Raw genomic sequence first — 14,986 nt, 5'->3', positions numbered from 1 at the left:
CAAGAACAGGGCAAAGGAGGTATTCTGCAATGAATGACTCACCTTCCAAACTTCAACACCTCTCCACCACTTGCATCCTTGAAAGTGTAGTGGGACATTCAAAACTCACCTGGAAGAGTACCATGTTATTCAAGAAGCTTGAAACCAATTTGATTGACACCGTTGTCACTGAATGAATGAACAGTGGAGAATAGACAGGGGCAAAAGGATTTCCAGCATGAACTGACAGGGAAGGGGAAAAAGAGGAATTCCTCATTGTGGTACTGTGGCCCGCGGAGGCCCCGAACAGAACCAGAGTCCTGATAGATTGCATGGCTAAACACATTACGGGACTCTGCTCCCATTCGGTTAGATCGCACCCTGTAACTTTGAAGTGGTCACACAATAATGACCATGCGAGGCCTGATCCATTTTGAAGACTGTGCTTCATATGCAGTTCATTGTGCCCAGTCCACTTCAATATTAGGTATTCCCAAGGCTGACCTGTCAGTAATGGTTGGCCACATGGAAGATTTCCATCACAGAGTACAAGGGGAGTCAGGGTGGTGGTGGCCCATATTGTTCTGATGCGCCCTGATCACATTGGTGAACTTACGTTCTTGGACCTCATTTGCCATAAGATACCAATTTCCATAGATGGACGAGAATCTTGCCTGGTTCAGATGGCAACAAATACCGTGGTAAGTGTGCATCCTCCATTTGACACCAATGCCACCCATTTGCAATGGCCAAAGGGAGTCAAAATCTTCCTCATGAAGTATTTTTCAACTTGATGTCGGAAAGAAGAGAATCAGTATTATAAGTGAACATGACAAATGTTGTTAGCTTCACAATTGATCTATATTCTCTGCACCAAGTTACAAATTTGGTAGTGGGAAACTGGTGGGTGAAGGGAGTTGATATGCATAAGGGCCAAAGTTGGGGGAATGCAGCACGGCAGGTTATTCATTAGACACGAGCAGGCTCTTTAGTGTCTCTTCTTATTCGCTGTATGCAAAAGAAAACTGCTCCTAAAATGACTGAGGGGAGCTTTCCTTCGAATGAAGGGTTACATTGATTTAATTAATGTCAACTCACATATCTTTCAAAGACTGCCTCTTTTTATCTTTTTGAAATACCTGAGGGCAGTGAAGATGCTAAATGGTTCCTTCCAAGGGAACATCCATAATTCTGCATATTATCATAAATCTGCATTACATACATGAGAGGAAGGAAGACACAAAGATTGAATGAGAATGGGGTTGAATCAGAGAAAGTCATTTGCTGCAGTTGATTTCTTGTGAATATAATCATGGCCACGATGTTTGATAGCCTCACAAATTTTAAAACAAGCCTTTCTCTTTCCAAATGGCTAGTATGTTTCCTAAGAACTGAGAGAAGACATGTTCTGTGTTTTCTTTGCACTGGTCCAATGTCTTCCGATGCTACATTGAGAATCGTTGACCTTAAAGCATGAAAGAACAATTGTGTACGTAATTGATGGTCAGCACGGTAGCACAGCGGGCAGCACGGTAGCACAGTGGTTAGCACAGTTGCTTCACAGCTCCAGGGTCCTAGGTTCGATTCCTGGCTTGGGTCACTGTCTGTGCGGAGTTTACACGCTCTCCCCGTGTCTGCATGGGTTTCCTCCGAGTGCTCCGGTTTCCTCCCACACTCCAAAGATGTGCAGGTTAGGTGGATTGACCATTCTAAATGGCCCTTCGCGTCCAAAAAAAAGGGTTGAGTGGGGTTACTGGGTTCCGCGGATAGGTTGGACCCGGAGGGGCTGGTGGATTAACCCGGAAATAGCTGCAGGAAGAGCCAGAGAGTGGAGGACAGGCGGTGGAAAGTTTCTGGCATGCCCAGACTTTCAGGGAGGCCCTCATCCTTGCCCACTTCTCATACGATGAGGCTTTGTACGTGAGCTCACCCCCTCCCTGCACCTCAATGCGATCTGCATCGGGGGTGTTTCATCTTAAACTACTGAGCCCAAAGGAGCAGTGGGTGGGGGGACTGGTGGGCAACTGGGGATGGGGATGCAGGCAGGCCTGATGTGAAGATTAACGTGACAGAGTCTTGACATGTCTCAGGTGTAACATGTGTTAATAGTGGAAATTGGACATTTACATTTGCCTAGCGACAAATTGTGACCCCTCCCTCCCCCACAGTGAGCAGTCAGTGAACTCGATCATCATGATCTTACGTGGTCAACTGCTACGTCCAGGTGTGTCCCCAGGGTGCACGTTAAAGGTGGAGGCAGCCTGCTGATTTTCATGCCCTGTGGTCTTTGATGCCCTTGGTGGACATCCTCTGCTGGGTTTGGAGCTGGAGGGCCCTGGTCGGCATGCTGCTGTCACTGGCATTGCTATGCCGGCCTGTTCTGCCCACTACTCTTGAGATGTGCTGTGTCGGGAGTGGGATTCTGAAAAACTGGAGACCAGGGTTGTCTCCTTGGTGGCAGGCCTAGGGTTGAACTCCAGCACTTACTCCTCCCTGACGGTGCTCATAGGACCTTGAGGATCTCCATGAGGCAGTGGGGCAGCTGGAGTGAGCTCCAGAGGTCTCTGCTTTATCTGGCTCTGCCAACCCTGGCAACTCCCCATTGTCCGCACCATGGTGTCAATACCCGAAGCGATGCTTCTCAATGACTGGGCCATGGTCTGCAGTGCCTCGGCAATGTCCACCAGCATCTGGGACATGTCCCTCATTGAGGCCCTCACCCATGGTTGTCATAGACTGAGCCATGCCTTGGACACCACCACTCAAGACGCTGACGTCATGCTGCAGGCTTTCCACTGCGGTCGCCACCCTGGCAATGTGCCGCGGTGCCATGCATTATCGGCATCATCTCCTGGGCTGGGGTTTCTGGAACCCTCAAATCAGCTATGCACTCTGATGTACCATCAATTCAACGCGAGACGAGTTGCTGAACAAAAGTATGGCTTAAATCTGCTAGATGTTAGCCCTGCGGTCGATTACAGTAGAAGGACGACCGCCGGGGTTAACTCAGCCTCTCGACCAATCGGGGAGCCATCACATGACTGGTCTCAACCAACCGGTCGAGAGGCACATGACCGACCAGGGCCAATGGTAAGCCAGTGTTCTGCACCAATGGCAGGCAGCTATGCTAATCATACCACCACACACTCATTGGAATGACACTGACATCTCCTCCTGAACCTTATTACCGCAGACTTGTTCCTCCTTTGGAAATGCTGACCTCACAAGGCCTCTTGAAACTGTGGATGCGAGACTGGACACTCTGCTCCCCCAAAGGAGTTGGAGAACCAGCAGCAGGGTCACCAATACCACCTGGAGGTCAGTGGCTGTGGCTGCCAGTGCAGACAGCATGACCAGGAAGACCGCCGAACAATGTAGGTCCTCGCAGGTCATAGCATCATCTTTAGCTCTGGGAGAACCTTATCCACAGGCTTGGCATCTGACTGGAACTCAGCTGAGACGCAGTTCTGGGATCCAGCAGACCTCTGGCTGCTAACTCCCTGGGATCTGACTGGCTCCACCTGATGTACATCAGTAACTGTGCTCACTAGGTTGTGCCCCAGAAGCTTGTCCACTAATGTCACCCACCGATGTGCATGCCTTTGCGCTGTTGGAAGGTGGGTGTGATAAGTGTGCCTAATTGGTGGTCTCCTCAGAGCTCTCCTCCAAGGTGGTCTCTTGGGTGGAGGACAAGGATAACTTTGAATGGTCCGGCCCCATCAGATGGAGATGCTGCAAAACAATGGACATGTGGTCAGTCAGAGGGAAGGATCATTTTGTCTCAGACCTCTGGCACTCCTCCTCTATCCGTCTTGGCCCCTTCCCGCTTATGATGGACTTTCTTCTCCTGCAGGGACAAAGAGAGGGCTTGATGGATCAAACAGTTAAATGGCAGGTGGCATGAGTGGGCATGAGGGATCCAATGGGTGCTAGCGGGGGGTGGGGAGCAAGCACAAGGATCGGATGTGGGGAGGTTGTAAAGTGTCAGTCAGTGATTTGTGGTGAGGAGGAGGGGTAGGGGGTTGGGAATTTAGGGAGTGGCGGTGGAACTGATGCCAGGGGAGAGGTGGTAAGGTACCCCTTGCAGCTCGGTGGTGGTCATTGATCTTCTTTCTCCATTGTACGGCGGTCTTCCTGGTCATGCTGCCCGTACTGACAGCCGCTGCCACTGCCTCCAAGGTGGTATTGGTGACCCTGCCCCTAGTTCTCCGAGCCCCTGGGGGGAACATGATGTCCCGTCTTGCATTCACAGTGACGTGAAGCCTCGTGAGGTCGGCATTCCCAAAGTGAGGAACAGGTCTGTGTGCTGCCATGTTTGTGTGTTGACTGGAGAGACTGTTGAGGGGCGTTTCAAAGCAGTTCCTTCTTGTTAGCAGCGAGATGCTGAGGCCCGAGTTTGGCGAATCAAATGGTGAGACAGCCAGCAAAGGCCAGAGCCTCACGTGGGCTCATTTCTGGCACTAAGTGTCAGTAAATATAGGCTGCGATCTTGCTGACGCGGGCATCGTGAAACACCCGCCAAACGCAATTTAAATTTGAAATTTCTCTGTTAAATCGCTGTTTGATTGTAAAATATTCCAGTTTTCCTCCCCTCATGGAATGATTAATTTATATCGAGAAGGACAGTGGATGGACGGGTGGGGATTGGTGGAATGCAGTAATTGGAAAAGGCCCTTTCTACTAACTGGGTCAAAAGCCTTTGCAAGATTTATAAAGACCATGTAAAAAGGTTTGTCCTACTCCTGAAACATATATTTCAGTTGACTTAGTTCAATGGACTTGTGAATAATTGATCTACTAGGGCAGCACGGTGTCACAGTGGTAGCACTGCAGTCTCACGGAGCCGAGGTCGCGGGTTCAATCCCGGCTCTGGGTCACTGTCCTTGTGGAATTTGCTCATTCTCCCCGTGTTTGCGTGGGTTTCGCGCCCACAATCCAAAGATGTGCAGGTTAGATGGATTGGGTACTCTAAATTAAATAAAAATAAATAAATAATTGATCTGCTGTCATGAAGTCACACTGACACTCTTTAGACAAACATGTTCAGAAAGAGCTCGCAATTCTTTATTCCTTTTTGGATTTTGAATACTGAATAATATCTTCTCTTTATCAGAGTAATCACTTGTAGGCTTCCCACAGCTCAGATGTCTAGTGCCAGGTTTTAGTTTGATTACCTTTTTGAACTGCTGCCAATTCCTGGATATTCTACACTGAGTGGAGCTACGTGACCTATACACAGCAGACAAGATGCCGCTGTACAAGTGCCTCGGACAGACTCATTGTCAAATCCTGTGAATCATCCTCTATCCCTCTGACTGTTCATCACAAAATTAACCGACTTTATTACTAACGCACATTGTTGGATACAGTAAGTTATTCATCAATTTCTTTTGTCGGTTTTATCCTGTACCTAGAATCACTTTCCTCATTTTCTTTCCCATGGAAACAATAGAAAAGTTACAACACAGAAGGAGGCCATTCAGCCCATCTTGTCCATGCCAGCCCGAGGACATCCAGGTGTCCTTTCTAATTCCACCTTCCTGCACCTGGCCCATAGCCCTGTGGCTTGCAGCTCTGAAGGTGAAGGTCAAGGTACTTTTAAAATATTTTAGGGTCCCTGCCACCACCTCCAATTCAAGCAGTGAATTCCAGACTTCCTCTTTCCTCTGCATAAACAGGTTTTACTTCATGTCCCCTCTACACTATTTGCCACTTGGCTTGAATCTATGTCCTGGTGCTAGAAGTCACCACCAATAGAAATGGTTTTAACCTGTTGACTCTATCTCTTCCCCTCTAAATTTTGTAGACCTCAATTAAGTGACCCCTCAGCCTTCTTTGTTACAAGGGAAATAACCCCAACCTATCCAATCTCTCCTGGTAGCTATACTTTTCTAGCCCTGGCAACATTCTTCTAAACCTCCTCTGCACATTCTCCAGAGCAATGACGTCCTTCCTGTAATGTGGTGACCAGAACTGCACACAATACTCCAATTGCGATCTCACCAATGTTTTATACAATTCCAACATTATACTTTGCTTTTATATTCCATACCTCTGCCAATGAAGGAGAGCATTCCATATGACTTCTTTACAACCTCGTCTACTTGAACTGCTGCCTTTAGGGACCTGTGTACTTGTACGCCAAGATCTCGCACTTCATCTAGCTCTCTTAGAATATTCCCATTTATTGTGTACTCCCTATAATTGCTTGACCTCTCTAAATGCATGGCCTCATACTTCTCTGTGTTAAATTTCATCTGCCACATTATCACCCACTCCAGCAACCATTCTATATCATTTTGGAGATTATACCTATCCAGTACACCTTTCACCACACAGCCAATCTTTGTGTTGTCTGCAAATTTCCCATACGTGCTCCCAAGTTCACGTCCAAATAGTTAATATATAGCACAAACAGTAAGGGTCCCAAAACCAAGTCCTGTGGAACACCACTTTAAACAACTTTCCATTTGCAAGAGCAGCCATCGACCATTTCCCTTTGTTTCCTGTTACTAAGCCAGTTTTTTATCCAGTTTTCCACATTGTCCTGTATTCCATGGGCATTTACCTTTTTGACCAATCTGCCATGTGGGACTTTGTCAAACGCCTTGCTAAAATCTAGGTACACCACATCCACTGCATTACCTTCACCAATCCTTCTTGTCACTTCCTCAACGAATTCAATCAAATTTCTGAGACTTAACAAATCCATGCTCACTATCCCTGATTAACCCAAGCCTTTCTATGTGACAGTTAATCTTATCTCTCAGGATAGATTGTACTAATTTGCCTACCACTGACATAAGGCTAACTGACTTTGGCATTTCCTTTGATCCCTTTTTAACCAATGGAACAACGTTTGTATTTCTCCAGCCCTTTGGTACCTCCCTTGTTTCTAGTGAGGATTGGAAAATCATCCTCAGATTATCTGCTGTCTCCTCCCTGACCTCCTTCAGTAGCCTCGGACAGGTCCCGGCGACTTTCCTGAGTTCGCTTGTCACATGTCCACAATAAGTACCACCTTCTACCCAGCCCACTTTCTTAACTTCCCCAAAATATATTTCCCTTTCCTGTTCCTTATTATTTGAACATCTGTCTTCAATTTAGTATCAAACTTATTTTTTCTCTCTGCTCCTCTCTGTATAATTTACAGATACTGAGAACAACTAAGTCCCCGACATAAATCCCTGTGATATCCTGGTCTGATCCCTTGCGATGTAATTTCAGTTCTATTCAGAACTCTCCTTGCTTTCTCTAGTTGAACCAAATTTTGATCCACCTTAGAAATTACCCATTCCATGTCCTATTGCTTTGTGGACTATTTATTTGTCTGACACCCTACTGGAGCTTTGCTGAAATCTAGACATATCACATCTACATAATTTCCATTGTCAATGAGTTTACTAATTTTCTTGAAGAACATTAATATTTGTCTCTCTTGCCATACCATGCCATCCACAACATCCCAACTATACCACACCAACCATACCATCCCATCTGTACCACACCAACCATCCCATCCCTATTTAGGCATTTTATTATGTCCTCTCCCATGATGCTTCCTAGTACTTTATCTATGGTGGATGTTAGACTCCTTGGTCTCCTGTTCCCTGGATTATCCCCATACCCTTTTTGCTTAATATATAATAATAATTCTCAGTCTGTTGTTTCATTCTGAAGGATTTACTGAAGATCTGTGCATGAGTACAAAGTGATAGGTGTGAGTTTTAGAAACTCATATACTGCTATAATGTCAAAGTGATAGCATGATCTCACTGGCTTTAAACAAAAAATCAGTTTTGCTGTACATTGAGAGCCTCCCTTGGGCTTAGCAAAAGAGACCAGGAGAGAAAAAGCAGAAAACAATAGCGGCATGGAGCTCTCTCAGAACAGTCGATGTGCTGCATCTCATCAGAAACAAATTCAAAATGAGATTTATTCAGCTAATGGCCATCATGTGACTCTCCTACTTTGTAAAAGGCTGTATGTTAATTTAAAGAAATCGAAGCTGATGGTGTGCAGCAGACCTGAGCTTCGAACTCTAATCATGGTTGACAGAGAGCTTGTAGAACTGGTGGAAGTGTTAAATTACCTTGGCAGGGCTGTCACCACAAAGAAGAAAACATACACAGCTATCCTGAGGAGCACTGACAAAGGCACAAAACCTTTATTGAACAACTTGGAAGAAAGTATCTTCATGAAAGCAGAGCGACAGCTCCATAATCGTGTTGTGATGATACGCCGACAATATGGCTGGAGACCACGTTGGATAACGTCCGAACGGATTAGGGGTCCACAAGGGAAAATTTCACCTCTAAATTTTCTAATCTCTGCATGAAAGATATGTGACTGAGCCATATTTCCAGGCTGGCATATACACAGGCTTCTGCAGTTTGAGGATCTGGAAATAAACAACTATGTGCACACAAGTCTTGTTCTCAAACATGCTGGTTTCTGACAATTCCTCCTGAGTGAAAATGGTTCTTGCACGGTAAAAAAATGGGCTTCACGACAGGAACTCTTAACGATGCATGGCATTGTTATCAATAGACTTTTAAATCAGCAGAATGACATGTTAACTGTCTTTCCACTTGCCCCAATTGTAGAAGGCTGATTAAGCACTGCTTAATCAATGGGGATGGGTGTTGGAGAGGTGCAGGCGCGTGGTCAGTTTAGGTGGCTAGACAGCTAGTGGTGAATCGAATGAACACCTCTGGTTGAGGTAGCTTCCTCATCCTACATGTAATAAAAAAAATATTACGGCACTCAACTATGGTTCAGCAAATAGTCACTAAAGTCGGGTAGCGAGCTGTAGGGAAAGATGAATCAATGGAGCTGACCAATCAGGAGGTGTTGAGTGATCTCCACTGATTCATTTAAATGCACATATTTGCAAATCTGCTGCCCACCATTGTGCAGCGAATGTACATATGCATTATATCTGTAATGCAGCAAGAGCATTGTAACCCATCGTGGAGATATGATTGGGGGAGGTGATGGCGCAATGGTATTTTCACTGGACCCGTAATCCAGAGACTATGGGCGGGAATCACCATTTGCCGATGCCGATTTCATAATTGTCGATCGGGCTGAAATCGGGGGCGACGCCTGTTTGACTCAGGTTTTGTATGCTGCACCCCCTCCAAAATGCTCCATTGCGTTGTGCACCACCTGCGTTGGGACGGCCTTAGTGTGTCACCTCAAGGCCCTTCCTCGATGCTCCCCCCCTGATGGACCCAGTTTCCGACCGCGAGGTTGATGTGTGGTCTAAGCGGCCAAGAACCCGGTGTGGCTGCTGTGTCCAGTGCCAGTGCCACCACAGTCGGGTGGGAGCCGTGCAGCTGGCTGGGTGGGGGGGGGGGGGGGGACTTCTGCGAGGGCTGGGGCGACTGGTGGGGGGTGGCGGGGGGAGCACTATCTGGCAGATTGGGTTCACGCCATGTTTTGCAGCACGACCACTGCAGGTCATTGGCGTGCGCATGCATGGCCACGGATCGGGCCATTCTCCAGGCATTTTTACCGTGGACGCCAAGGGTTTTACGCAGCGCGGCTGCTGGTCCCTCACCGACCGCAGCTTTGGGGGGAGGGGGGGGAGAGGGGGGGGGGGGCACCAAATTCTTCAACGTAAAAACCACAGATCATCTGCACCTAGGCTCAAAATCGGAGAATCCAGCCCCTGGTGACTCTGGGATGTGGGTTCCAATCCCATCATGGAAAATCCTGATCGCGGGTGCGACCAGAAAATCTCACCCACTTTCTCTGCACTCCCAATCGGGAGCCATGCTTAACAGAGGGGTACAGGTCAGGGAATTAGCGCAACAGTCCCAGTTCCAATCAGCATCAAGTACAGGTTTTTACTGTGAGTAGAGATCAGTTAACTTACCCTGATAATCAACTTTTCAAATAAAACTTCAATCGTATTTAACAATGCTTCGTATAAAATGACAAACAAATGATGACAATTTTCTCAGAAGAAATTTCAGTAGGCTGAAAACTGACCATACTTTCTAGTCTCACTCTAAGTGCTGTTTCTATATTGCATATGAATGAAATGAAATGAAAATCGCTTATTGTTACGAGTAGGCTTCAAATGAAGTTACTGTGAAAAGCCCCTAGTCGCCACATTCTCGGCGCCTGTTCGGGGAGGCTGTTACGGGAATCGAACCATGCTGCTGGCCTGCTTGGTCAGCTTTCAAAGCCAGCGATTTAGCCCTGTGCTAAAATTGTAACATGTTACAGATAGAGTTGAAAGAGAACAACAAATTTGCAATCCTTTCCCTTACTATTAGTGTGGATTTAGTTTCCTAGCTCCCCAGAATGTGTGTGGTCAATTTAAATAAGATTATAAATAAAGATTATTTTTTAATACATTCACCCTGAAATTCTAATAAACACCATGTCACTCATGCACACACACATACACATACAAGCACATGCATGCACACACAGAAAGTAATAGTCCTTAGATTGCATGTTTCACTTGTTTCACGAAACAGTCGGATGCTATTAAAATGAATGTATTGTTTTTTGCACAAGTAAAATCAAACTGCCATGTATTCTGTAAACCATTTCAGGGCAGCAATGAAGAGAACAGGAAAGAATAGGGAACAGGGTGTTCTTTGCAATTGATACATTTGGTAACCACAGTGCTGTGAGCCAGGAAATAGGCTAGTCACAGATGAAGCATTAAAGAACCAACAGCAAGAGAGAGAGGGGAAGCTAACCTCTGGAAACAGCTCAGCTAGGGATAAAGTGCAGATGACAAAAGCCACTTTTTGCAAAAGATACATTTTTTCGCTGAACCGCTGAACCGAAGACCATTCCTTGTCCTGGTCATTTAGGCTGGATGGTGTGGTAGTCACTGGCGAGATTTGACCAAAGGTAATGCATTTTGGAAGGACTAATGCAGGTAGGGAATATACACTGAATGGCAGAACCCTCAAGAGTATTGACAGTCAGAGAGATCTAGGTGTACAGGTCCACAGGTCACTGAAAGGGGCAACACAGGTGGAGAAGGTAGTCAAGAAGGCATACGGCATGCTTGCCTTCATTGGCCGGGGCATTGAGTATAAGTATTGGCAACTCATGTTGCAGCTGTATAGAACTTTAGTTTTGGCCACACTTGGAGTATAGTGTTTAATTCTGGTCGCCACACTACCAGAAGGATGTGGAGACTTCAGAGAGGGTGCAGAAGAGATTTACCAGAATATTGCCTGGTATGGAGGGCATTAGCTATGAGGAGCGGTTGAATAAACTCGGTTTGTTCTTACTGGAATGACGGAGGTTGAGGGGCAACCTGATAGAGGTCTACAAAATTATGAGGGGCATAGACAGAGTGGAGAGTCAGAGACTTTTTCCCAGGGTAGAAGGGTCAATTACTCGGGGGCATAGGTTTAAGGTGCGAGGGGCAAGGTTTAGAGGAGATGTACGAGGCAAGTTTTTTACATGAGGGTAGTGTGTGCCTGGAACTCGCACCCGGAGGGGGTGGTGGAAGCAGGGACGATAGTGACATTTAAGGGGTATCGTGACAAATACATGAATAGGATGGGAATAGAGGGATACGGACCCACGAAGTATATAGGATTTTAGTTTAGACAGGCAGCATGGTCGGCACAGGCTTGGAGGGTATCTTCTGGGTGCTCCGGGTTCCTCCCACAGTCCAAAGACGTGTAAGACGTGTAAGTTAGGTGATTGGTCATGCTAAATTGTCCCTTAGCGTGGGGTTGCAGGAATAGGGCGGTGGATTGGGCCTGGGTAGGGTAGTCTTTCAACGGGTCAGTGCAAATTTGAAGGGCTGAATGGCCTCCTTCCTGCACTGTAGGGATTCTGACTCACAGTGCTTACTGTTATTGTGCCAAAGTATAAGAGCTTAATTGGCTTCCTTCTACATTGATAAATACTTTTATTCTTGTTTAATGAAAGAATGGCTTGAATTCTCACTGTTTCCGCAGACGTTTCTCACTAATATTGTACAATAAAAATACACCATGCAAAACCATTGCTCGAGGTTGGAAAAATGTCACACAAAACATCAACGGGGTTTTGTAGCACTTGTCACAGGAAAACTGTTGTAACAGGCCCAGTGAAGGCAACATTTTCACTCTGACAGGGTTTAAATAGCTAGTAGCTTTATAATCAGGAATGTTTCAGGATTCCCTCAAAGTGGTGAATGTTCAGCAGGTCAGAAAGTTAGGCATCTATAGTTTTCATACCGGGAAGTCAAATTTCTTTCCAGGTCTCTTGGAATAGGAATCAGGCTAGAAAAACTTTAAGATGTAGCAGTCTCCGGGTTAAAAAGGCATAGATGTTACTGCCTTGTGGTTCAAATGGAGTGGGTGTTCATCGCAGGCTCGCTTTATCTTTGAATGAAAGGGGCAGCCAAAACTATGGTTGTCTATAGCTCTCTTCTGAATATGGTGTTGGCCTTAGACTAGACACAACCTTGACAGTTGTTTCCAGCCATCCACCTCTGGGGGCTTGATACCATCACGGTCTGTTTCTGAAAACCACCTGAAGAAGGAGCCGTGCTCCGAAAGCTCGTGTTTGAAACAAACCTGTTGGACTTTAACCTGGTGTTGTAAGACTTCTTACTGTTTCTGAAAAGACACACTCAAGCCAGAAATGCAGTTCTGGATGGTTTTCAGGTGTTGACACTGAGACTGAAATGGGCCCCGTTGACATTTCAAGACACTGCTGCCGTTTGAATCCCTAATTCAAGTCATGTGACCCTCGGCAACCAACTCAACTGTCTTGTTAGTGCCGTTTTCTTAACATAAAAGGCAGTATATTCAGACTGTAGTCCATGCTTAAAGTCATGCATAGGACATTCCTTCATTGGACATGACACAGTATCAATGCAATACACTTCCACTAATAGTGAAAATCTAGCACAAAACCAAAATCAGAGCTTAGTGTATGGCTGGAATAAAGCAGGTAGAAACTCTTCTTGACTTTGGAGTGAGTTGGGGCTTGAACATGCATTCCACTGTTCCATTAGCATAGCATCAGCAAACTAGCTCTTGCACTCTCAATACAACCTACAAACAATTAAAGATATTCTTCCACAGGATATCAAGTTTCACCGTTGTGCAGTTACAATTTTGAATAATTATAGTGTTTGCAATTGCTGTTTTGCATTCCCTTTGCAATATGACACCCTAGATTACCTTCTCTCTAAGATCATAGATCATAGAATTTACAGTGCAGAAGGAAGCCATTCGGCCCATCGAGCCCTTGGAAAGAGCAACCTACCTAAGCCCATACCTCCACCCTATCCCCGTAACCCCACCTAATCTTGTTGGACACTAAGGGCAGTTTAGCATTGCCAATCCACCTAACCTGCACATCTTTGGACTGTAGGAGGAAACCGGAGAACTTGGAGGAAACTACCGTGCCCCCCCCCCCCCCCCCCCGCCGAATACTGTGCACATATTCCACAGGAAACCTTGTAAATGTGATTTTCATAAACACAAGCAGGTAAAGAAAAGGATCAAGACAGCCCTGATGTTGGGGTAACTGTATACATTTTTCATCATTTATTCACTAAAACTGTGCTTTGACTTATTTAAGTCTGGTACATTTTGAATAAAATAACTGGCATGAGTTTTGGAGTTGACTGATTTGAGATATCTGAGTGGCAATTTACTGTTTGGATAGATTTCTTTTTACATGGTGCTCTATTTGATGTCAATCCTACAGGAGAATTACAATGACACTGCAGTGCTTTTCTGGAGCATTGTAGTTTATCACAGAAAGCTATTTTATGGTATATTTGAAAAGTACAGGCAAAGCTGGGTAATATTTCATTGGAGCTACGGCAGTATGGCTTTGTTGACAGAATTTAAGTAATCTGTAGGTTACATTCCTCCACGGTGCATTGGCTTTAAAATTGTAATCCTTTGAAATTTGAGATTGGGAGACAATTGGTGCCAATTTAATGATACGATATCTGGTTATCTTTCGAATGCTGTCAAATCGAAAACTCCAGTGTGTGTCATTTTTTGTGTACATCCATGGGGCTGGATTCTCCCAAAATGGGACTGTGTCCCCCACGCAGGTGTAAAAACGCTGGAGTTTTACTCCAGAGATTCTTAGATAAAAGATCAGCTAATTCAATGCCCTGCAGGGGAGTTGCAAGGTCCTGGAGTAATACACGTAGCTTTAGCTGCGGATACGGGCCCCCGCACTTCCGGTTTGGCGTCCGCGCATGCACAGGGCGGAGGCCGCCAGCGTCCGCAGTCCAGCTCTATGGCGGACCTGGACTGCGGAGGCAGACAGAAAAATTAGACCCCACCCCCTCCGATCGGCCGCGTGCCCGAGCATCTAATTGCGCGGATCTAACCCTCGGTCGTCTATGAGGGTGCCCTCCCCCCCCATGTCCAATCCCCCCACCAGGGCAGCTGTGGACTCAGTCTGCAGTCGCCACGCCAGCATCCCGACCGGCAATACCAGGTTAGTTCCACGTCGTCGGGAACTCGGCCGGTCGAGAGCCGAGGATCGCTGGGCTGGCTTCAGTCAATGGGCCCCCAGCCACTTGGTGTACTCCACGATCACGCCGATTCTTGGGTCCCGGAAAATCGCCGGACTGGCGTCGGGCCCAATTTCAGCGTGAAAGTGGATTCTCCGTCCCCGCGCTAAACGCGATTTCGGAGAATCCAGCCCAATGTCTCTATAGTGCCATATAGTGTGTTGGGGCTTAGGGGGAGGGTTCGGGTGTCGTGTTGGGAGCTGGCGAGATTGGACACCATTTAAAAATGGCATCCTGATCTCTTACTGCAGAAAACGGGGCTGAGTGCAGCTTCGGGGCGCATTCCCCACTGAGGCCCCGTATCTAACCAGATGGGTGTTAGATAGCGGGGTGTTTCTCGGCACTGTGAATGCCGGGAAACCCTTGGTAAAACACGTTAGCTATGGGAATTTGTTCCCATTTCATTAGATCAGGCCCAAAATGAAAGGGGAGGAGGAATTATAAAATGGTAACTAATTAGACAAAGCTGGGTTGCAAAAG

The sequence above is a fragment of the Scyliorhinus canicula genome, chromosome 19 (assembly GCF_902713615.1).
Source record: "Scyliorhinus canicula chromosome 19, sScyCan1.1, whole genome shotgun sequence".
Taxonomy (NCBI): Eukaryota; Metazoa; Chordata; class Chondrichthyes; order Carcharhiniformes; family Scyliorhinidae; genus Scyliorhinus; species Scyliorhinus canicula.
The sequence above is the reverse complement of the archived record's forward strand: the minus strand, read 5'-3'. Positions refer to the sequence as shown.